The sequence below is a fragment of the Rutilus rutilus genome (genome assembly GCF_951802725.1).
Source record: "Rutilus rutilus genome assembly, chromosome: 1".
Classification (NCBI taxonomy): Eukaryota; Metazoa; Chordata; class Actinopteri; order Cypriniformes; family Leuciscidae; genus Rutilus; species Rutilus rutilus.
Window position 1 is genome coordinate 71,628,713 of NC_140209.1, and position 23,709 is coordinate 71,652,421.

Consider the following 23,709-nt stretch of genomic DNA (forward strand, 5'->3'; position numbering starts at 1 on the left):
CAAACATACTTCAAGATACATTTGGATTTGTGGATTACGAAAGGTGGATGGTTGACAACTAAAGTGATATTTGACAGATTGTATACAAGGCCTACTCAAGCTGGTCCAGCCTGGTTTTACAAATCAAGCTCTGAAAACATCAAAATGCCAAGAAAAGGTGAGGACGACTCTGTGTCATTGCCTATGGTCCAGGAGATGCTCGAACAACTAAAGACTTATTTTAAAGAACTTCTTGATCAACAAGAGAAGAGTTTTAAATCATGTGTTCAAGTGATTGTGGACTCTATGTGTGTTCGCATGGACAACCTTTTCAAAGATGTCCAAAGTGTGACTAAAGACATTCAGGACCTAAAAACAAGCCTCCAGTTTTCTCAGGCTGAAGTAGATGAGATAAAAGCTAAATCAAGCAAGATGGCAGAAAAACATCAAGCCATTGCAGAAAGTTTTGGTGAATGCCAAGCTTCTTTAAACAGCTTAACGGGTAAACTGGATTACATGGATAACATATCAAGAAAAAAGAACATTGTGATCGATGGAGTTCCTGATGTAAAGTCTGAAACATGGATTGAAGCCGTAGCAAAAGTAAAGAAACTTTTTCTGGAGCATCTTAAAATAGAACCAAAGCATATTGAATTTGAAAGAGGACATCGAATTGGGAAATATGATTCTACTGGACGACCAAGATCTATTCTGATTGAACTTCTTCGGTACAAGGACAAACAAGAAATACTGAAGAGATCAAAGTCCCTAAAAGGCACAAACATCTATATCAATGAGGACTACTCTGACAAGGTCCGCATGAAGCGAAAGGAACTGCTTCCTAAACTTAGAGAAGAGAGGAAAAAGGGGAACATCGCCTTCCTAAAGTATGACCAACTGATTGTACATCCTCCTCGATCCAGTTAAAATGCCTTACATGTAAAGGTATTTAACTGTTGCCTTTTGTTTGATTTTTAACTCTTTATGTCATTTTCACACAGTTTCTCTGCAAGTAATTTGGTCTTTAATCCAGATGATATTGATGAGGATAGATCATATAATGACCTGGTTGACCCAGATAAAAATAGTTTAAATTTAAGGTCAAGTGATACATGTCATTATTATAATGAAGTTGAATTTAATGCACTGTCCAAAAGTAAATCAAATTATAATCAGGACATGTTTTCCGCTTTTCATTTGAATATCCGTAGTCTACCTAAGAATTTTGACTTATTCATACAGTTTCTATCAACTTTAGAACATCAGTTTTCTGTGCTTGCTCTGACTGAAACGTGGCTGAATGAGGACATCAGACAATTTTACTCCTTACCTCAATAGAATGCAGTACATTTTTGTATAACTAATAGAAAAGGTGGTGGAGTTTCTCTTTTTATTCATGACGATTTTGAATTCTTTGAAAGGAAAGATCTGAGTATTCATTTTTCTGAAACTGACGCAGAAGCAGTTTTTATAGAAATTCCAAAATGTGGCTGTTCTGGGGGTCAAACTGTAATTATTGGTTGCATTTATCGACCACCTGATAATGATATTGACATTTTTAATGAGGCTTTGTCCTCTATGCTGGAGATTATAAGTGTTAAGAATAGGACTTGCATTCTTCTTGGAGATTTCAACATTGATCTTTTGAAACATGAATCTAATTCCTCCATTGGGTTCTTAAATACAATTTATTCTTATTATTTTTATCCACTTATTGACAAACCAACAAGGATAACATGTTCATCGGCAACCTTAATTGACAATATACTAACTAATAATTTTGTAAATTCAATCACATCAGGTGTAATGCTCACTGATATTTCAGATCATCTCCCTGTATTTCTGCTTTTTACAAATTCTCAGCAAAAAAAAGCCAACCTATAGTATGAAACATCGTAGACTTACTTCTAAATATGTTGAGTCTTTTAAAAGGTCACTGGCTGAGATATCATGGAATCATGTCTTCGGTGTCATGACTTCGGTCTGATCTGCAGTGTTTTTTTGTCTTTTCCCTGTGTGTATTGTTGTCTTTTGAGCACATGTGCTTGTTTTGATTGCTTGCCATGTGCTCCGCTGTCATTTTTGTGCATCTCCCCTCCCACTCGTTATTCTTGTTCTCTTCACACCTGTTATCAATTATCCCTCATTATCTCCTCCTATTTTAGATCCGTTTGTGTTCAGTCCTTTGTCAGACTGTTGTTGTGAGTAAGGCTTCTCCTGTGACCATCTCTTCCTTGTCTTGTGTCTTGCTGTGCTTCTTCAGACTCCAAGTGTGGTTTTGTTTTATATTTTGGTTTTTTGTCCTGCTGTCACTGTCTCCCTCTCATCCTGCCAGGCCTAGTTTCCTAGTCTGCCTGGCCGCCCAGGTGTTATCTATTGGGACTTGGAAGAACCACCCCAGACCTTCTCTGTGAGCTCATTCTTCTTCAGCAGGGAACTCAGTGTGACTTGGATGTTGCGTCGAATGACGATTTGATTCATTTCTTTAGTAAAGTGCTCTCCTGGCCCAGAGGACGTTTATTTTGGATTGCCTTTCCTTTCTGTGTTCCTGTTTTTTCCTGGGATTTTTTGATAAACTGTTAAACTAAACTAAAAATAAACTGTTGTCCGCCACCCTATGACGGGGACCCCAATTCCTGTCGTGCGTTCCTGTCTCAGTGTTCTCTTGTCTTTGCACTCCAGCCTCGACGTTATGTCACGGAGGAATCCCAGGTGGCCTTTGTTATCACTCTCCTGAAGGGTAGGGCCCGTGACTGGGCAACGGCGGTGTGGGATGCCCGTGCCCCATTCTGTTCCACATTTGAGGATTTCAGAGCAGAGATGATAAAGCTGTTTGACCGCTCTGCTCAAGGTGATGAGGCGGCCTCCCAACTGGTGCGGTTAAGTCAGGGTGGCCGTTCTGTTACGGAATACTCCATCCAGTTCAGAACACTGGCAGCCGCCTGCAACTGGAATGAGGCGGCATTACGTGCTAGGTTTCGGGAGGGTCTGACTGACGACATCCAGGATGAGATTGTCACTCACGAACTGCCTCGCGACTTTGACACCCTTGTGGAACTTGCTCTTCGTGTGGAGGGGCGTCTTCAACGTCGACGCTAGAGGTGGACAGCTCGATCCTCCTGGGTGCTGGATGAAGGTGCTTCCGGCCCTGTTCCCACCTCCCACCTCCTTCAGCAGATCCTGAGCCCATGCAAGTGGGGCGTGTTCGTCTCACCTCTAAGGAGAAGCAGGATCGTCTGGTTCGGGGCCTTTGCCTTTACTGCGGGAAGCCAGGGCATCGGGCTATCCAGTGTCCGTTAAAAGCCAGAGCCCATCAGTAATCCGGGGGATCCTGGTGGGTGCTACTCCTTGTCTCGACTCCCCCATCTCACGCACTCTGCTAAATATTTCTGTCCAATATCAAGGCACCATTCACTCCTGCTCGGCCCTGGTTGACTCAGGTGCTGAGGGCAACTTCCTGGATCTCTCTATTGCTAAACTGTGGGGCATTCCTGCCCTTCCTCTTCCCTCTCCTATCTCTGTCCGCTCCCTCAATGGTCTCCTCATCACCTCCATCACCCATTCCACTCCTTCCGTAAGTCTCCTTGTTTCCGGCAATCACCGTGAGGTGATTGAGCTGTACCTCCTAGATTCCCCGAGTGCCCCCGTTGTCCTTGGGCATCCGTGGTTGGTGCAGCACAACCCTCACGTGGATTGGTCGGGCAATTCTGTGTTTTCTTGGAGTCAGTCTTGTCTTGTGTCATGTTTAGGTTCTGCCTTGTCTCCTGGCTCTGTGTCTTCTGTTTTTCAGGTTGAGGAGGCCGATCTCGCCGGAGTCCCGGTGGAGTACCGCGATCTCTGTCACGTCTTCAGTAAGTCCCGGGCCACATCCTTGCCTCCCCATCGGCCGTATGACTGTTCCATCGATCTTCTCCCAGGCACTTCTCCGCCCAAGGGTCGTCTATATTCCCTTTCTGGTCCTGAGAGAGAGGCCATGGACAAGTATATTCAGGAATCCTTAAATGCCGGCCTCATCCGTCCCTCATCCTCACCCGCTGGGGCTGGGTTCTTCTTCGTTAAGAAGGATGGCTCCCTGCGACCCTGCATTGACTACCGGGGTCTTAATGACATCACCATAAAGAACAGGTATCCTCTGCCTCTGATGTCATCAGCTTTCGAGTTGTTACAGGGAGCCAGGGTCTTTACCAAGCTAGACCTCCGGAATGCCTACCATTTGATCCGGATACGTGAGGGGGATGAGTGGAAGACAGCCTTCAACACACCAACGGGACACTTTGAATACCGGATTTTACCTTTTGGGCTCACTAACGCCCCAGCTGTCTTCCAGGCCCTGGTGAACGATGTGTTGAGGGACATGGTAAACAGTTTTGTCTTTGTGTACCTAGATGATATTCTCATCTTCTCTCCCTCCTTGCAGGTACACACTCAACATGTCCGTCAGGTGCTACAACGGCTGCTGGAGAACCAGCTTTACGTCAAGGCGGAGAAGTGCTTGTTCCATGCCAAGTCTGTTTCATTCTTGGGACATATAATTTCGACGGAGGGGATCAAAGCCGATCCCGCTAAGGTAAGGGCCGTGGCCGAGTGGCCAACCCCTGACTCTCGGAAGGCGTTGCAGCGGTTCCTGGGGTTCGCCAACTTTTATAGGCGATTCATCCGGAACTTTAGCCTGGTTGCTGCACCCTTAACAGCACTCACCTCTCCTAAGGTACCGTTCAGATGGAATTCTCAGGCTCAGGAGGCCTTTGATGTTCTTAAGTCCCGTTTCATCTCTGCTCCTGTTCTTTGTCTTCCAGATTCTGAACGCCAATTCATTGTTGAGGTGGATGCCTCCGATGTCGGGGTAGGCGCGGTCCTGTCCCAGCGGTTCCCCAGAGATGGGAAGGTGCACCCGTGCGCTTCTCTCACCGTTTGAGTCCTGCTGAACGAAATTATGACATAGGTAACAGGGAGCTGCTGGCAGTCAGGCTGGCTCTGGGGGAGTGGCGTCACTGGTTGGAGGGAGCAGCGCAGCCCTTCTTGGTCTGGACGGATCACAAGAATTTAGAGTATGTCCGTTCGGCCAAGAGGTTAAATGCTCGCCAGGCTCGCTGGGCACTCTTCTTTGGGCGGTTTAACTTCTCCCTCTCATATCGGCCGGGCTCCAAGAATGTCAAGCCTGACGCCCTCTCGCGTCTGTTCGAGGGTCCTGGGGGGGAGGCAGTCCCCGAAACCATTCTCTCCAGAGAGGTGGTGGTGGGGTCCCTTTCCTGGGACGTCGAGCAGCGTGTGAGGGAGGCCATTGAGGGGGGGGGAGTCCCCGAGGGGTTGCCCGGTGGGTCGGTTGTTTGTGCCGGCTGCGCTGCGTCCTGAGGTCCTTCGGTGGGGACATGAATCCAGAGTAGCCTGTCATCCGGGGGTTCGGAGGTCGCTGGCTGCCATCCGTCAGCGATTTTGGTGGCCATCCATGGCCCAAGATGTCAGGCAGTTTGTGTTGGCTTGCTCGGTATGCGCTCAAAATAAGACGTCTAACCGTTCTCCTGTTGGTCTGTTGCAGCCATTGCCCATTCCCTCTCGCCCTTGGTCACACCTGACCCTTGATTTTGTCACTGGTCTTCCCCCATCGAGAGGTAACACCGTGATTCTGACGGTGGTGGACCGCTTCTCCAAGGCGGCCCATTATATCCCCTTACCCAAGCTCCCCTCCGCCAGGGAGATGGCACAGGTGGTGGTGGATCACGTCTTCCGGATCCATGGTCTTCCGGTGGACGTGGTCTCCGACAGAGGACCCCAATTTGTCTCCCGGTTTTGGAAAGAGTTCTGTAGACAGATCGGGGCCTCAACGAGTCTGTCTTCAGGTTTTCACCCCCAGACCAATGGGCAGGCCGAGCGAGCCAACCAGGATCTCGAGCGAGCTCTCCGCTGCCTGGCGTCACATAGTCCGAGCTCTTGGAGTCAGCAGCTACCGTGGGTAGAATATTCCCACAACTCCCTGCCGGTAGCGTCTACGGGTATGTCTCCTTTTCAATGTTCTATGGGTTATCAACCGCCCCTTTTCCCAGCACAGGAACCCGAAGCCGCGGTCCCATCTGCCTTGGCCTTTGTCCAACGGTGTCGTCGCACCTGGAGGAGGGCTGAGGAGGCCTTGGCCCGGGCTTCCAGACGGACCAAAGCGGCGGCTGACCGTCACCGGATTCCGGCTCCCCAGTATGAGTGCGGTCAGAAGGTGTGGCTATCTACCAAGGACCTGCCTCTCCGGGTGCCTTCTCGTAAGCTGGCACCCAGGTTCATTGGGCCATACCGCATCACTGAGGTCCTGAGTCCGGCGGCAGTGCGGCTCAAGCTTCCTTGCACTCTTGGTCGGGTTCACCCTGTCTTTCATGTGTCCAGGGTCAAGCCTGTGTTTTGGTCCCCCCTTAATTCTGTTGTTTCTTCCCCGACCCCTCCCCCCCCCTCGTCTAGTGGATGGTACTCCAGTGTACACTGTGAGAAAACTTTTGGACGTTAGACGCCGTGGTCGGGGTTTCCAGTATTTGGTGGACTGGGAGGGCTACGGTCCGGAGGAGAGGAGTTGGATTCCGGCTCGGGATATTCTGGACCAGACTTTGATCGAGGACTTTCGTCGGCGACGAGGTGAGCCCCTCCCGGTCGCGCCATGTGGCGCTCCTGGGGGGGGAGGTACTGTCATGACTTCGGTCTGATCTGCAGTGTTTTTTGTCTTTTCCCTGTGTGTATTGTTGTCTTTTGAGCACATGTGCTTGTTTTGATTGCTTGCCATGTGCTCCGCTGTCATTTTTGTGCATCTCCCCTCCCACTCGTTATCCTTGTTCTCTTCACACCTGTTATCAATTATCCCTCATTATCTCCTCCTATTTTAGATCCGTTTGTGTTCAGTCCTTTGTCAGACTGTTGTTGTGAGTAAGGCTTCTCCTGTGACCATCTCTTCCTTGTCTTGTGTCTTGCTGTGCTTCTTCAGACTCCAAGTGTGGTTTTTGTTTTATATTTTGTTTTTTTGTCCTGCTGTCACTGTCTCCCTCTCATCCTGCCAGGCCTGGTTTCCTAGTCTGCCTGGCCGCCCAGGTGTTATCTATTGGGACTTGGAAGAACCACCCCAGACCTTCTCTGTGAGCTCATTCTTCTTCAGCAGGGAACTCAGTGTGACTTGGACGTTGCGTCGAATGACGATTTGATTCATTTCTTTTGTAAAGTGCTCTCCTGGCCCAGAGGACGTTTATTTTGGACTGCCTTTCCTTTCTGTGTTCCTGTTTTTTCCTGGGATTTTTTTGAGCGCAAAATAAACTGTTGTTACCTGCAACTGAATCCGTGTTTCTTCCTGACATTCGGACATCAGGATGCCGAAACAGCTTATCAGACATTTATCAAAATATTTTCAGCTTTGTTTAATAAATGTTTTCCATTGGTACAAAGTAGAAGTAAAAACAGGAATATTTCTAAGCCATGGTTTACACCTGCATTAAGAAAATCTTCCATTACTAAAAATAAGTTGTATAAAAAATCCCTCATTAGCCCCACACCGTTAAATACTGCGTACTATAAAAAATATAAAAACAAATTCAGCAAAGCTCTAAAAGATGCCAAGAAAAAATATTTTTCTGAAAACTTAGGAAATTCATGTGAAAATATAAAAAAGACCTGGAATGTTATAAATGAATTATATAAAAAAAAACTCGAGGAATTCCATCTCAGTTATCTGATGGTATCGAGAATTATCAAAACTCCATCGATATAGCAAACGGTTTAAATGATTTCTTTGTGAATGTTGGTCCTTCACTGGCAAAAAACATTGTGAATACAGGAAAATTTACTTCACAAATTTTTGATTTGCCTCATCCTTGCTTAAATTAATTTGATCCTCCAACTCCTAATGAAGTGCTTGAAATCATATTAAAGATGAAGGACACAGCTCCAGGACATGATGAAATTAGAGCTAGTCTCATAGAGAAAGTAGCTTCCTCTATTATTGAGCCTGTAACTTATGTTCTCTCTTTGTCACTCAAAACAGGCGTTGTACCAAGAGATCTCAAATTAGCTAAAGTAACTCCCTTGTTTAAGTCTGGGAATTCACATTTATTTAACAATTATCGACCTATTTCAGTTCTACCTTTGTTTTCTAAAATACTGGAAAAATTAGTTTATAAAAGGATATTAAAACACTTGACAGAAAATTTGATCTTATATGCAAGGGCGCCGTAAAGGGGTGGAAGGTTAGGACGATTCTAAGGGCCCAGGCTGATTTAGGGCCCAGAAGAGCAGACCCCCTTTTTCTTTTCTTATTTCTTTTCTCTTTTTTATACATACATTAAATGTGCTAGGGCCCCTCATGCACTAAATGTGTATTTTGTCCGTTTTGACCATAGATTTAATATTTAAAAAACAAATAATGTATTTACTGTTTAAGTCACACCCCTCCCCCTTACAATGGTTCATTCCACCTGCGCTGTCCGAGCTACGATCGCTAATGTAACGTCTCTTGCTTATTGCACTTGCTATGATGCAGCGCAGACAGTGACACACGCAGGCATGTCACATCAAAAGTTAGGGCATCAAAAAAGGAAAGGAAAGAGAAGACAGAGAACGCCGAAGTCAACAGTATGTCACACAGTTTTTCAAAAAGAAAGGTAGCTTGCCCTATTCCTGTATTCCAAAACTTTAAGAGTTACTTATTTTTGTTGCTACATGACCTGCTTTTATCTAGCTAGCTTAGTAAAATAATTACTGAATTATGATTTACATCCAACAATAATAACATCTCTGGGTTATCATGTCTCTCTACACCATAGACTGTAAAAAATAGCTCTACACACCCACGTCCTCCTTCTCCCCCCGTGCGAAATTCGCGTCCGATATTTTAGCACGTTAAAAAATAAATACAACCTCACGTTATGTCAATCACACTTGCACACTGCCTCCGAAACTTTCGTCCGTCAAAAAAAAAAAATCGGATCGGGTTCGATTTTCTGCGTTTTTCGCATCCGTAACAAGGGTTTGAATGGTGTTTTGACAGTTGAAAGAGCCACAGAATGACGGATACGAAAAAACGCATGCGAAAATTTCGGATTCAGTGTGCAAGGACCTTCAGCCGAACAAGGTGAGCCTGAGCGCGAAACTTCACGAAGATTGAAGCCTCTCAACACGTCTTATCTACTGTGTGTTCGCCACATGATGATAACTTTACAAAACAAAAAGTAATCTATACGCTTCAAAAATCACAAAATCAGTTTGCCGTGTGTGTCGTGTGTTCTGTGAAGTGACAGTGCTGCTGCTACGATCGATTATGTCAAACTTGACGTTCTTAATATGAATAAAATGCCCCAGAAAAAAATAATATAAAAAACTGAATAAAACATGTGTATGTAGTAACCATTGGCTATAAGGAGTTTACAAAATAGATATTTTAATATTTTATATTATGAAAACTAAATAGGCCAATAGAAATAATATGGTTATTACGTGTGTTTGACTTATACAAATTTTTTTTTTCTTGTTTTTGTAGGCTTTGTACTCATCTTTAGACATTTTAACTACGCAATGTGCTAAGTATCTTTTTTTAAAGTATACAGGGCATGTTTATTGGGTTAAATTTTATCTGTAAAAAATGTAGGGGGCCCAGAAATTTTGGTTTCCATAGGGCCCAGAATTTCTGGCGGCACCCCTGCTTATATGATCACCAGTATGGCTTCAGAGAGAACATGTCTACAGAAATGGCTCTTTTACAGTTTGTCGATAAAATCACAAAAAATCTACATTAGAAAAATAACACTATTGGTATATTTTTAGACTTGTCGAAAGCATTCGACACAGTAAATCATAATATTCTTTTAGCAAAATTAGAAAATTATGGTATTAAACATATAGCCTTAAATTGGGTACAAAACTATTTGGAAGAGAGAGAGCAATTTGTTTATGTTAACAATCGGAGCTCAAGTAGGGGAAAACTTTTATGTGGGGTACCGCAGGGGTCCATTTTGGGACCTCTATTATTTCTAATTTATATCAATGATTTAAGAGTTGTTTGTAAAAATGTTATGCCACTCATGTTTGCAGACGATACATGTCTTCTATTATCTCATTCTAACATTGACACATTGATAAGAGAAGCAAATGAAGAATTACAAAATATTTCTAAATGGTTTAAAGTAAATCAACTCTCTCTTAATATAGAAAAAACTAACTTTATGATTTTTAGCACAAAAAACAAAGGAGACTGTCAGGACATAGAGGTATCAATTGATGGTTTAAAAATTAGCCAAGTGAACCAAATACATTTTTTAGGTGTTATTGTCGACCAAAAACTAACCTGGAAATATCACATTCAACATGTTTGTAGAAAAATAATGAAATCTGTTGGTATACTGAGTAGAGTTCGCTCTTTAAATTGATATTTCATGTATGAAAACATTATATTACAGTTTAATCTATCCCCATATTCTGTACTGTAATATTGTTTGGGGTGCAACATGCCAAACATATCTAAATAAGATTTTATTAATACAAAAGAAAGTCTTAAGAATTATGAGTAATTCAAATAGATCGTCATCATCTGCTCCGCTTTTCATAAAATATAACATTTTGACAATATTTAATGTTAAAGGAGAACTCGGCAACTCTAGCGAACTCTAGTCACTTCTTCACTGATTTTCCCTTTTGTTGTCGCATGTTTTCCCCACGAGCTCCCCCTACAGCTGTGGTGGGCGTATATGTCACAACACGGTCGTAAAAAACTCACTTGCGGCGGCCTCCTCCCCCTCTCTACCGCTGCTCATGTGCGTTTGTTTTGATCGGAGAAAGCCAACTGTATCGCGTGGAGCTATGTCTATCGAGGTGGGTAATCTGGTAATACATCATACATGCGTGTGTGTTTATGTTGAATTGCCGTAAAGCGATTCGTGTTTCGCGCTCGTTCTCGTTCTCGCTCTCGCTTCTCACGAGACTTCCAATTTCTATTTGCCGGGACGGTAGTCCCCAAGTTGCAAGGTTGGTTTTCCGCCTGGGAACGCTGGGGGGAGCGGGGAAAGTCACCAATATCACCAGAACAGGTTGTTTAACCATCCAAATGATTTCTAGACAGTTGTATTAAGTTAAAAAAGTTACCAAGTTCTCCTTTAACATCTATTGCATAAATATCTTTATGTACAAGTATGTGAATATGATAAATATTATGCCCGGAGGTTTTAATAACTTTTTCATGTATTCTTCGGATGTTCATGCCTACTCCACAAGGCGCTGTAAAGACTTTTATCTTCCTTTTTGTAGAACTACAGCCAATCAATCTACACTGAAATACAGAGGGCCCTCCCTCTGGAATCATTTAGACCCCATTTTAAAGACTAAAACCACTCTAAACTCTTTCAAAAGAGAACTGAAAATAATGTTAACATGTAAATAAGTTTATCTTGTTAATTTGTTATATTGAAATGATTGATGTATTGATTGTATTGTCTTGTTTGATCATGTAATTTTATGTCCATTAAATGTGATTTTGGGGAGGTGGTTTTATAAGACCTCATGGTCTTCTCACTCTCTCCCGCACAGTATTTTTGTTTTCTTCTTTTATGGATTTGTAAAGTTGTATTTTAAATGTTATATGTGCAAATAAACTTTCAACTTTCAACCTCACCAAATGGGTGTGAACTGATAGGACCTTTAAGAGTGTCTGACTAGTTCAGATCTTGGTGAATATATATCATTCCATATGAATGGAAACCAATAGAAACAGATTAGGGTTAAAAGAGTCTATCATGTGGACAAAATTAACCCGTTCATGTGTGGTCAGGGTTATATCACTGATTTTAATGCTCTTAACAACACATCTGAAAGTTTTTTCAGATGTCCACTTGACCGGACAGTCTATGTTTTTGGTTTTAACTAAAGAGATACAGTAATAACATAGCAATACTGTGTGTATTTAACAAATCAATGAATAAAATGATATAAAATCATGTGAAAACTATAAAATACATACAAAAAATATATAATACAGCTACAATTATTGCAAAAGCAATTGAGTTTGTTCCTGTTCGACCAGCAGACGGAGAAGAACTTCATATACATTGAGTTGAACGTCGCATGTCCGTTCAAGGTTTATTGATTGGTGAATGGATCATCTTCCCAAAATCTCTATCATGTCTCGAGTAATCACTTAATCAGAGGAAAGACCTCAATGAAACAGCTTGTGAACAATGTCACGTAATGTATTAGTTAGCTAGAATAATTAACATTTTGCTAAATTATACCATATTATACACCATATTACATAATCATTATAATTTGTACTCTTCTTCGATATTAAAGGTGTTATTGGAATAAATCTGTAAAGTAATGTCTCTATATTAATGATCGTGAGCCAGCAGTGAGATTAAAGCGTGTGATGCTCTGTGGGTTGTAGGAAAAAGTCAAACACGAATACACTTCTTCAAACCTTTAGTGAACGAGTGTGTGAACAGGTCAGATGAGTTGGACATGTGACGCACACACACACACACACACACAACTAAAGCTCTTCCTTTGACCTCTTCTTGTGAGTCTGTTGGACACTTCAATGGGGAATGTGGATGTTCATTCTGAGTACAGAAAGGAGTCGTTTTAGAAAAGACGAGGGTTTACCCTTTTGATACAAAGTGTGATTTAAGAAGTCACAGTCAAACCATGCATATGTGACCTTATGGAACTTTGACCAGATCTAGGTTTAAAGGTTCTTGACTACGCCACCTGGTGCCTCTCACACCAGGATATACTTTGCACCTTATCTGCTAAATACCTAATCTAAGGCAAGCAGGTTCGTAGAAGTAGACCAAAGATGAACTAGACAGAGACATGCTTTCAGTAGAAAAACAATAACAAAACTTTATTATACAATGGTGTAATGGTTCAGTAGTTTGATTTGTTTGTCTTCCCTTAAGCGCCCTCTTGTGGTGAGGATCGTGTTTGGAAACTTCCGTTTTATTTTCGTGAGTTGAGTTCATTGTAAAGTGTCATGGCTGAAGAGCGGCTCGCATGGTGAAGTCGTGGCCCGCATAAGGCTGTAAGTTACTATTATTTGTCATGTTAATATGATGATTAGTAGGTTTAACATGTTTGACAGTCGATTAATTAATCTAAAGATGCAAATGTGCTATAAACGAAACGTAAAGTGCTTGTGTAATCCGTGATGAAAAGTGATTGTGCAATACATTGGCAGTAGTTAGCGCCGTATGCTAGCGATCTTTTGTTATGTTAATTAGGCTAATTTGGATTCCGTGATTTCAAGCAATTATCTAAAACAAAGAATATAATTATCAAATGCACATGAAAATATAACTTTTAATGCTCAATATGTTGATTTAATGTTTCAATTAAGTGCTTTATTTAGACAGTAAATACTGTTCAGTCAGATATGCACTTTCAATAATATGTACAATTCTAATTGCTGTATTTTCTTTGTGTTTACAGTTTTACAATGTTAAAGATTAACGAGAAAAGATTCATGAGATTAAAAGCCATGAACCAACATCTCGCCTGTTCACTGTCTGTCTAGCTGGATAGAAAGTGATACGTCTAGTGAGGACAGAACAGTAAAAAGCCTTTTTATCAGCAGACATCGCCTTTAACGTTAACTTCAGTCATCATGTGGCAGCCATTGGACCCTCATCGTCAACAACAGCCGGGGAGCCAAATGCTGAAAGTTCAAGAGGAGGTACTGGAAACAAGATCCCGGTGCTCTGCTTCTTCAACACGGTCGACCAGGTCATCTGCAAGCGTAGCAGCTCTCAAAGCGCGAGCCAAAGCTGAGGCTGTACAAGCGCAGGTGATCTATGCAGAAGAGGAAGCTGAAGTAATGAAACATCAAGCTGAAATGCAGGCTAAGCTACATATTTTAAAGATAAAGAAAGAAGCAGCAGCTGCAGCAGCAGAAGCAGTGATACTAGAAGCAGCCGCACAGTTTGAAGAACAACAGCCTTACAGTCAAGAACCTCTGTGCGACAACCCTGTGGACTCCAAGGAAAAGGTTCAAAACTTCATTGATAGTCAAGTATTCTTGCAAAACAACCAAGTGCCGTCACAGCCTCAAATCTCAATCACGAACCCCTTCTACCAACATGATAACACAGGTGCTGAACCATCACCAATCACCTACAATACTCCTGTAACCAAGCTAGAAACCCTGGAGCACAGACTACAACAGCCGTCCATATTCATGTCAACACCGCATCCAAACATGTCACATCCAGTGCTGAACCACCATCACCAGTCATTCAGGTCAGTGCCCCAAAATCTTCAACAGACGTCTACAGTAAATGATATGGCTAAATATCTAATGAGACGTGAACTGGTGTCAGCTACTTTGCAAACCTTTGATGATGATCCACAAAATTATCGAAGCTGGAAATCCTCATTTCGAAATGTTACTAAAGACTTGTCTTTGTCCCCTAAAGAAGAATTAGATCTACTTGTAAAATGGCTTGGACCAAAGTCAAACCAACAAGCGAAAAGAATCAGTGCAGCTCAAATCAATGATGCCTCTGAAGCCCTAAATATGATCTGGCAACGCTTGGAAGAAACCTATGGAGCACCTGAGGTAATTGAACATGCCCTCTTTCAAAAGGTTGAAAACTTCCCTAAGATTACAGCTAGAGACTCAAGTAAACTAAGAGAGCTAGGAGACCTCTTACTGGAACTACAACTAGCTAAAGCAGAGGTTTATTCACCTGGGTTAGCCTTTCTGGATACAGCTCGTGGGGTTAATCCCATAGTGGAAAAGCTTCCTTACTCCCTACAGGAAAGATGGATCTCACATGCATCCAAATACAAGGTAGATTACAATGCCACATTTCCACCATTTTCTACCTTCTCTAACTTTGTACGGGAGCAAGCACGCATAAGAAATGATCCTAGCTTCTCGTTTCTGTCAGCAGCTCAGTCCAAGTTTGACAAACCTGTCAAAAACAGTACTCGCCCTATGATTTCAGTGAAAAAGACAGAAATAGCACATAGTAATGAAACAGCAGATGTTAGTGAGGATCCTGACAAACAATGTCCTTTGCATAAGAAGCCGCATCCCCTCAGAAAATGTCGCAGTTTCCGTAGTAAGTCCCTAGAAGAGAGAAAAACTTATCTGAAGGATAACAACATATGCTTCAAGTGTTGTGCATCAACCAAACATCAAGCCAGAAGCTGTCAGATCAAAGTCATCTGCAAAGAATGTGGGAGTGAAAGGCACAACACAGTGCTACATCCAGGTCCACCTCCTCCTAACAGCATCACATCGCCGACAGAAGTGAAACAGCATGGCGGGGAGCCTGAGCTCAGCTCACCATCAGTCTCAGCTACAGCAATGTGCACAGAGGTATGTGGCGAACAGCGCGGCTCAAGATCTTGTGCTAAAATATGCCTAGCCAAAGTGTATCCATTAGGTCAGAGGAACAAGGCAATAAACCTGTATGCTGTTATGGATGAGCAAAGTAATCAGCCTCTTGCCCGCTCTGACTTTTTTTATCTCTTCAGTGTTAAAGGAGACACAGAGGTGTATACTTTAAAGACATGTTCAGGTATCATGGAACTGAGAGGAAGAAAAGCTAAAGACTTTATTGTCGAGTCTATGGATGGTCACATAAAGGTGCCACTGCCTGCGATGCTAGAATGTGACATGATCCCAGAGGATCGCTCGGAGATCCCCTCGCCTGAAGTTGCCCAACTCCACCCACACTTAAAGGCAATCGCACACAAGATACATCCCATAGACTCAAAAGCACAAATCCTGTTGCTTTTAGGTAGAGACATCTTGAGTTTGCACAAAGTGAGACAGCAGTGCAACGGTCCCCATAATGCACCATTCGCCCAGCGCTTAGACCTCGGCTGGGTTATTGTGGGAGATGTCTGTTTGAGTGGCGCACACAAACCAAGGTATGTCGCAACGTACAAAACTAACACATTGCTCAACGGCCGTCCATCGTACTTCAGTCCATGTACCAATGTCCTGCAAATAAAAGACAAATCTGTAAGTCAAACAAAAGACATTCAAATCTGCACAGATACTTACCAAGCAACACAAACAGACACTCTCGGGAACACTGTCTTCATCAGGAGGGAGGATGATGAAAAGTTGGCACCTTCAAAACAGGATAGGCAATTTCTCACAATAATGCAGAGCGAAATGTATCAGGATGAGACAAACAGCTGGGTTGCACCTCTTCCCTTTGTTACACCCAGACAACGTCTACCAAATAACCGACACCAGGCTTTAAATAGGCTCAACACACTAAAACGAAGCCTCGACAGAAAAACTGAGATGAGAGACCACTTTGTACAGTTCATGCAGAGAGTCATAGACAACAGGCAGGCAGAAGTCGCACCCCCTTTACAGCTGAATGAGGAGTGTTGGTATCTCCCCATGTTTGGGGTGTACCATCCGCAGAAACCCAAGCAAATCCGTGTAGTTTTTGACTCGAGCGCCAAACATGAGGGCGTAGCGCTCAACGATGTCCTCTTAAGCGGCCCAGATCTAAACAACGCTTTGCTTGGGGTTCTAATCAGATTCCGCCGAGAGCCCATCGCAATAACAGCAGATGTAGAACAAATGTTCTACTGTTTCACAGTAAGGGAAGACCATCGCAATTTCCTACGATTTCTCTGGTTTAAAGACAACGACATCAGAAAAGAGATTATCGAGTATCGCATGAAAGTCCATGTTTTTGGAAACCGTCCGTCTCCCTCTGTTGCTATCTATGGGCTCCGCAAGGCAGCTGAAGCTGGTTCGAAAGAATATGGCAAGGACGCAGAGCATTTTGTCACCAGGAACTTTTACGACGACGGCGGTCTCACTTCACTCCCAACTGAATGTGAAGCAATCGCACTCCTGCAAAAAACACAGAAAATGTTAGCGGAGTCGAATCTGCGCTTACACAAAATTGCCTCCCCCTCCCCCTCTCTACCGCTGCTCATGTGCGTTTGTTTTGATCGGAGAAAGCCAACTGTATCGCGTGGAGCTATGTCTATCGAGGTGGGTAATCTGGTAATACATCATACATGCGTGTGTGTTTATGTTGAATTGCCGTAAAGCGATTCGTGTTTCGCGCTCGTTCTCGTTCTCGCTCTCGCTTCTCACGAGACTTCCAATTTCTATTTGCCGGGACGGTAGTCCCCAAGTTGCAAGGTTGGTTTTCCGCCTGGGAACGCTGGGGGGAGCGGGGAAAGTCACCAATATCACCAGAACAGGTTGTTTAACCATCCAAATGATTTCTAGACAGTTGTATTAAGTTAAAAAAGTTACCAAGTTCTCCTTTAACATCTATTGCATAAATATCTTTATGTACAAGTATGTGAATATGATAAATATTATGCCCGGAGGTTTTAATAACTTTTTCATGTATTCTTCGGATGTTCATGCCTACTCCACAAGGCGCTGTAAAGACTTTTATCTTCCTTTTTGTAGAACTACAGCCAATCAATCTACACTGAAATACAGAGGGCCCTCCCTCTGGAATCATTTAGACCCCATTTTAAAGACTAAAACCACTCTAAACTCTTTCAAAAGAGAACTGAAAATAATGTTAACATGTAAATAAGTTTATCTTGTTAATTTGTTATATTGAAATGATTGATGTATTGATTGTATTGTCTTGTTTGATCATGTAATTTTATGTCCATTAAATGTGATTTTGGGGAGGTGGTTTTATAAGACCTCATGGTCTTCTCACTCTCTCCCGCACAGTATTTTTGTTTTCTTCTTTTATGGATTTGTAAAGTTGTATTTTAAATGTTATATGTGCAAATAAACTTTCAACTTTCAACTTTCAACCTCACCAAATGGGTGTGAACTGATAGGACCTTTAAGAGTGTCTGACTAGTTCAGATCTTGGTGAATATATATCATTCCATATGAATGGAAACCAATAGAAACAGATTAGGGTTAAAAGAGTCTATCATGTGGACAAAATTAACCCGTTCATGTGTGGTCAGGGTTATATCACTGATTTTAATGCTCTTAACAACACATCTGAAAGTTTTTTCAGATGTCCACTTGACCGGACAGTCTATGTTTTTGGTTTTAACTAAAGAGATACAGTAATAACATAGCAATACTGTGTGTATTTAACAAATCAATGAATAAAATGATATAAAATCATGTGAAAACTATAAAATACATACAAAAAATATATAATACAGCTACAATTATTGCAAAAGCAATTGAGTTTGTTCCTGTTCGACCAGCAGACGGAGAAGAACTTCATATACATTGAGTTGAACGTCGCATGTCCGTTCAAGGTTTATTGATTGGTGAATGGATCATCTTCCCAAAATCTCTATCATGTCTCGAGTAATCACTTAATCAGAGGAAAGACCTCAATGAAACAGCTTGTGAACAATGTCACGTAATGTATTAGTTAGCTAGAATAATTAACATTTTGCTAAATTATACCATATTATACACCATATTACATAATCATTATAATTTGTACTCTTCTTCGATATTAAAGGTGTTATTGGAATAAATCTGTAAAGTAATGTCTCTATATTAATGATCGTGAGCCAGCAGTGAGATTAAAGCGTGTGATGCTCTGTGGGTTGTAGGAAAAAGTCAAACACGAATACACTTCTTCAAACCTTTAGTGAACGAGTGTGTGAACAGGTCAGATGAGTTGGACATGTGACGCACACACACACACACACACACAACTAAAGCTCTTCCTTTGACCTCTTCTTGTGAGTCTGTTGGACACTTCAATGGGGAATGTGGATGTTCATTCTGAGTACAGAAAGGAGTCGTTTTAGAAAAGACGAGGGTTTACCCTTTTGATACAAAGTGTGATTTAAGAAGTCACAGTCAAACCATGCATATGTGACCTTATGGAACTTTGACCAGATCTAGGTTTAAAGGTTCTTGACTACGCCACCTGGTGCCTCTCACACCAGGATATACTTTGCACCTTATCTGCTAAATACCTAATCTAAGGCAAGCAGGTTCGTAGAAGTAGACCAAAGATGAACTAGACAGAGACATGCTTTCAGTAGAAAAACAATAACAAAACTTTATTATACAATGGTGTAATGGTTCAGTAGTTTGATTTGTTTGTCTTCCCTTAAGCGCCCTCTTGTGGTGAGGATCGTGTTTGGAAACTTCCGTTTTATTTTCGTGAGTTGAGTTCATTGTAAAGTGTCATGGCTGAAGAGCGGCTCGCATGGTGAAGTCGTGGCCCGCATAAGGCTGTAAGTTACTATTATTTGTCATGTTAATATGATGATTAGTAGGTTTAACATGTTTGACAGTCGATTAATTAATCTAAAGATGCAAATGTGCTATAAACGAAACGTAAAGTGCTTGTGTAATCCGTGATGAAAAGTGATTGTGCAATACATTGGCAGTAGTTAGCGCCGTATGCTAGCGATCTTTTGTTATGTTAATTAGGCTAATTTGGATTCCGTGATTTCAAGCAATTATCTAAAACAAAGAATATAATTATCAAATGCACATGAAAATATAACTTTTAATGCTCAATATGTTGATTTAATGTTTCAATTAAGTGCTTTATTTAGACAGTAAATACTGTTCAGTCAGATATGCACTTTCAATAATATGTACAATTCTAATTGCTGTATTTTCTTTGTGTTTACAGTTTTACAATGTTAAAGATTAACGAGAAAAGATTCATGAGATTAAAAGCCATGAACCAACATCTCGCCTGTTCACTGTCTGTCTAGCTGGATAGAAAGTGATACGTCTAGTGAGGACAGAACAGTAAAAAGCCTTTTTATCAGCAGACATCGCCTTTAACGTTAACTTCAGTCATCATGTGGCAGCCATTGGACCCTCATCGTCAACAACAGCCGGGGAGCCAAATGCTGAAAGTTCAAGAGGAGGTACTGGAAACAAGATCCCGGTGCTCTGCTTCTTCAACACGGTCGACCAGGTCATCTGCAAGCGTAGCAGCTCTCAAAGCGCGAGCCAAAGCTGAGGCTGTACAAGCGCAGGTGATCTATGCAGAAGAGGAAGCTGAAGTAATGAAACATCAAGCTGAAATGCAGGCTAAGCTACATATTTTAAAGATAAAGAAAGAAGCAGCAGCTGCAGCAGCAGAAGCAGTGATACTAGAAGCAGCCGCACAGTTTGAAGAACAACAGCCTTACAGTCAAGAACCTCTGTGCGACAACCCTGTGGACTCCAAGGAAAAGGTTCAAAACTTCATTGATAGTCAAGTATTCTTGCAAAACAACCAAGTGCCGTCACAGCCTCAAATCTCAATCACGAACCCCTTCTACCAACATGATAACACAGGTGCTGAACCATCACCAATCACCTACAATACTCCTGTAACCAAGCTAGAAACCCTGGAGCACAGACTACAACAGCCGTCCATATTCATGTCAACACCGCATCCAAACATGTCACATCCAGTGCTGAACCACCATCACCAGTCATTCAGGTCAGTGCCCCAAAATCTTCAACAGACGTCTACAGTAAATGATATGGCTAAATATCTAATGAGACGTGAACTGGTGTCAGCTACTTTGCAAACCTTTGATGATGATCCACAAAATTATCGAAGCTGGAAATCCTCATTTCGAAATGTTACTAAAGACTTGTCTTTGTCCCCTAAAGAAGAATTAGATCTACTTGTAAAATGGCTTGGACCAAAGTCAAACCAACAAGCGAAAAGAATCAGTGCAGCTCAAATCAATGATGCCTCTGAAGCCCTAAATATGATCTGGCAACGCTTGGAAGAAACCTATGGAGCACCTGAGGTAATTGAACATGCCCTCTTTCAAAAGGTTGAAAACTTCCCTAAGATTACAGCTAGAGACTCAAGTAAACTAAGAGAGCTAGGAGACCTCTTACTGGAACTACAACTAGCTAAAGCAGAGGTTTATTCACCTGGGTTAGCCTTTCTGGATACAGCTCGTGGGGTTAATCCCATAGTGGAAAAGCTTCCTTACTCCCTACAGGAAAGATGGATCTCACATGCATCCAAATACAAGGTAGATTACAATGCCACATTTCCACCATTTTCTACCTTCTCTAACTTTGTACGGGAGCAAGCACGCATAAGAAATGATCCTAGCTTCTCGTTTCTGTCAGCAGCTCAGTCCAAGTTTGACAAACCTGTCAAAAACAGTACTCGCCCTATGATTTCAGTGAAAAAGACAGAAATAGCACATAGTAATGAAACAGCAGATGTTAGTGAGGATCCTGACAAACAATGTCCTTTGCATAAGAAGCCGCATCCCCTCAGAAAATGTCGCAGTTTCCGTAGTAAGTCCCTAGAAGAGAGAAAAACTTATCTGAAGGATAACAACATATGCTTCAAGTGTTGTGCATCAACCAAACATCAAGCCAGAAGCTGTCAGATCAAAGTCATCTGCAAAGAATGTGGGAGTGAAAGGCACAACACAGTGCTACATCCAGGTCCACCTCCTCCTAACAGCATCACATCGCCGACAGAAGTGAAACAGCATGGCGGGGAGCCTGAGCTCAGCTCACCATCAGTCTCAGCTACAGCAATGTGCACAGAGGTATGTGGCGAACAGCGCGGCTCAAGATCTTGTGCTAAAATATGCCTAGCCAAAGTGTATCCATTAGGTCAGAGGAACAAGGCAATAAACCTGTATGCTGTTATGGATGAGCAAAGTAATCAGCCTCTTGCCCGCTCTGACTTTTTTTATCTCTTCAGTGTTAAAGGAGACACAGAGGTGTATACTTTAAAGACATGTTCAGGTATCATGGAACTGAGAGGAAGAAAAGCTAAAGACTTTATTGTCGAGTCTATGGATGGTCACATAAAGGTGCCACTGCCTGCGATGCTAGAATGTGACATGATCCCAGAGGATCGCTCGGAGATCCCCTCGCCTGAAGTTGCCCAACTCCACCCACACTTAAAGGCAATCGCACACAAGATACATCCCATAGACTCAAAAGCACAAATCCTGTTGCTTTTAGGTAGAGACATCTTGAGTTTGCACAAAGTGAGACAGCAGTGCAACGGTCCCCATAATGCACCATTCGCCCAGCGCTTAGACCTCGGCTGGGTTATTGTGGGAGATGTCTGTTTGAGTGGCGCACACAAACCAAGGTATGTCGCAACGTACAAAACTAACACATTGCTCAACGGCCGTCCATCGTACTTCAGTCCATGTACCAATGTCCTGCAAATAAAAGACAAATCTGTAAGTCAAACAAAAGACATTCAAATCTGCACAGATACTTACCAAGCAACACAAACAGACACTCTCGGGAACACTGTCTTCATCAGGAGGGAGGATGATGAAAAGTTGGCACCTTCAAAACAGGATAGGCAATTTCTCACAATAATGCAGAGCGAAATGTATCAGGATGAGACAAACAGCTGGGTTGCACCTCTTCCCTTTGTTACACCCAGACAACGTCTACCAAATAACCGACACCAGGCTTTAAATAGGCTCAACACACTAAAACGAAGCCTCGACAGAAAAACTGAGATGAGAGACCACTTTGTACAGTTCATGCAGAGAGTCATAGACAACAGGCAGGCAGAAGTCGCACCCCCTTTACAGCTGAATGAGGAGTGTTGGTATCTCCCCATGTTTGGGGTGTACCATCCGCAGAAACCCAAGCAAATCCGTGTAGTTTTTGACTCGAGCGCCAAACATGAGGGCGTAGCGCTCAACGATGTCCTCTTAAGCGGCCCAGATCTAAACAACGCTTTGCTTGGGGTTCTAATCAGATTCCGCCGAGAGCCCATCGCAATAACAGCAGATGTAGAACAAATGTTCTACTGTTTCACAGTAAGGGAAGACCATCGCAATTTCCTACGATTTCTCTGGTTTAAAGACAACGACATCAGAAAAGAGATTATCGAGTATCGCATGAAAGTCCATGTTTTTGGAAACCGTCCGTCTCCCTCTGTTGCTATCTATGGGCTCCGCAAGGCAGCTGAAGCTGGTTCGAAAGAATATGGCAAGGACGCAGAGCATTTTGTCACCAGGAACTTTTACGACGACGGCGGTCTCACTTCACTCCCAACTGAATGTGAAGCAATCGCACTCCTGCAAAAAACACAGAAAATGTTAGCGGAGTCGAATCTGCGCTTACACAAAATTGCCTCAAACAGCAGCAAGGTCATGGAGGCATTCCCAGCAAATGACTTGGCAAAAGACATCAAAAGCCTTGACTTAGATGCTGACCCATTACCTGTGCAAAGAAGTTTAGGCATCAGCTGGAGTCTCGAATCGGATACCTTCACATTTCAAGTCTCTAAAGAACAAAAACCATTCACCAAAAGAGGCGTGCTATCCACTGTTAATCGTTTGTACGACCCCTTAGGCTTTGTTGCGCCTATAACTGTACAGGGAAAAGCACTCATAAGAGAACTAACCTCAGAACCATGCGACTGGGATGACCCCCTATCACCAGCCAAAGAAAGATTATGGTCTGTATGGAGAGACTCTCTTCTCGAGTTGGAGCAACTACACATTCCCAGACCATACGTACCGTTGTCTCTTTCCTCAACGCAACACAGAGAGCTTTGTGTCTTCAGTGATGCCTCCTCCACAGCAATAGCAACTGTTGCCTACTTGCGAGTTGTCAATGAGCAGGGACAGCACCTCACCGGATTTGTCATGGGCAAAGCTAAATTAGCACCAAAACCAGCTCACACAATTCCACGAATGGAGCTATGCGCCGCTGTCCTTGCTACAGAAATGGCAGAGCTTATATGCCAAGAAATCGACCTGGAGCTTCATGCTGTAAAGTACTACACTGATAGTAAGATTGTACTAGGTTAC